Genomic DNA, 2,424 nt, shown 5'->3' with positions numbered 1-2,424 from the left:
AGTTAGAATTATGTTATTTTTAAGATTAAGTCATTATACTTAAGTTAGAAATATGTTGTTTTTAAAATTAAGTCATTATACTTAAATTAGAAATTTGTTGTTTTTAAAATTAAGTCATTATACTTAAGTTAGAAATATGTTATTTTTTAGATTAAGTCATTATACTTAAGTTAGAAATATGTTGTTTTTAAAATTAAGTCATTATACTTAAATTAGAAATTTGTTGTTTTTAAAATTAAGTCATTATACTTAAGTTAGAAATATGTTGTTTTTAAAATTAAGTCATTTTACTTAAGTTAGAAATATGTTGTTTTTAAAATTAAGTCATTATACTTAAGTTAGATATATGTTGTTTTTAAAATTAAGTCATTTTACTTAAGTTAGGAATATGTTGTTTTTAAAATTAAGTCATTATACTTAAGTTAGAAATTTGTTGTTTTTAAAAGTTGAAATTGATTAGCATAAATAAAAATTGAGTTAAATTTTGAAAAGCTTAAAAGATAATTACATAATTAAAATTTAATTCAATAAGTTCCAAATAATCCAAATACATTTTATCTTTAAAAATTTTTATTAAACTAAATAATTACATTTTTTGACTAAGTAGAATTTGCTGCAAAAACAGGTTCCTAATTCTAATGACCAAGACCAAAATCAATGGACTGGTTAAGCACTCCTTTGGACCTAGGCGCAAAAACATGCTGTCTTGAAGCTTGGAGCAACCACTTTTCCATTCCATCAAAGTCTCTTCAAACCTGTGACCTGCAAAGAGAAAATAGCTTATTTTAAAAGCATTTTTCAAAAGCACTTAGAGAGCTGAAAAACAATTAAATGAATCATTTAGTTTGAAGCTTTATTCATAAGGTTAACCTAAGCATCCAAAAAGCGCTTTTTACATTAGCTTAAAACAAGAACAGATCAAATCCCACATAATCCGGGATGAGAAAATCGAAAAGAAAAAGGAGTTTTTAAGGCTTAATCCTTTCTTCATAATAATAACAGAAGAGAGGTTAACGGGGGGATACACATCACAGTAAGAGATTTTTCAAAAGAAACTCTAAACATAACAGCAAACACAGCAATAAACGCAGCAAAGTTATTTTTCTTCAAAACCCAAAATCAAGAACAACATAAACACAACAAAGTTATTTTTCTTCAAAACCCAAAATCAAGAACAACCTAAACACAAACAGAGTTTTCTTTCAAAAACCATAAAGAACACAACAGTAAGAAATTTCTCAAAAACCCTAAAAACTTACGGAAAAGCAAAAGGAAGGTAGTTCACCTCACTGAAGAATCGCTCGCCGAAGAGAACCGTTGCCGGCATCCGGAGGATCTCACAGAACTTCCGATTTGGTAAACGATTCACCTCTATCTTCCTCCATGAGTTCCCTTTTTGTAGATTTTTCGGTTGAGTTTGTTTTCGTATAATTTTATGTCGTGTGGCTCGAAATTATGAGAAGGAGAAAGAGGGAAGTGGTTCATGAAACAGAGTTAGGGAAGAGAGAGAGTGAAGCGACAGAGAAGAGCGGAGGCTCCGCCGTGAGCCGCCGCCTCCGATCGTCTTCTCCAAGAGAGAAGAAATTTAGGGTTCGTGAAAGGAGGCACTCTGTACAGAGCCCTTTCGTTTGAGTTTGGTATGAAGAGAGAGAAAAGCTTTTGAATAAATGACGTTTTATTTTCCTATTTTCTTTTTTTAACCGTGTTTGGTATTGGTGAGGTGGCGGTGACAAGTGTCACCAACCCTGGACACTTGTCACCGTTCAGAAAAACAAGCCTCCTTGGTCAACAAGTTTGACCAGACCCTTCATGGGTTTTTCCTTTGCTCTTAGGCCCATGTTTCCTGATTGTTCACACCCCCACAATTTAGAATAGAACAAATACTATTGTTAATATCATTTTATTTTATTTTCGAAATCATAATTATACTATTGTTAATATCATTTTATTTTATTTTCGAAATCATAATTATACTATTGTTGATATTACTTTATTTTATTTTCGAAATTATAATTATACTATTGTTGATATTATTTTATTTTATTTTCGAAATTATAATTATACTATTGTTGATATTATTTTATTTTATTTTCGAAATTATAATTATACTATTGTTAATATTATTTTATTTTATTCTCGAAATTATAATTATACTATTGTTAATATTATTTTATTTTATTTTCGAAATTATAATTATACCATTGTTAATATTTTATATATATATATATATATATATATATAGTAAATATGTAATTATATTACTATTATTATTATTAAAAAAATAAATACATAATTATATGGTTGTTATCATTATTAATATTTAATTATTTGGTTATATTCATTTTTTTTGTTACTACTTATTATTTAATTAAAATAAAATAATTAGTTAAACATCCAATTAATTAATTGACTATAGAATCACAA

The 2,424-nt window shown here is 27.2% G+C and overlaps 1 long non-coding RNA gene across 1 annotated transcript; it reads right to left on the bottom strand.

The window, feature by feature from the left end:
- Positions 1 to 501: 501 nt before the first annotated feature.
- Positions 502 to 1,667, bottom strand: LOC127115476 (uncharacterized). The gene is made up of 2 exons (XR_007800740.1): positions 1,286 to 1,667; positions 502 to 762 (listed from the first exon to the last, which is right to left on the bottom strand). It is a non-coding gene; the product is annotated as an uncharacterized LOC127115476 (long non-coding RNA).
- Positions 1,668 to 2,424: the final 757 nt, after the last annotated feature.

Source organism: Lathyrus oleraceus, chromosome 1, assembly GCF_024323335.1.
Source record: "Lathyrus oleraceus cultivar Zhongwan6 chromosome 1, CAAS_Psat_ZW6_1.0, whole genome shotgun sequence".
Lineage (NCBI taxonomy): Eukaryota > Viridiplantae > Streptophyta > Magnoliopsida > Fabales > Fabaceae > Lathyrus > Lathyrus oleraceus.
This window is presented reverse-complemented; position numbering and strand designations above follow the sequence as displayed.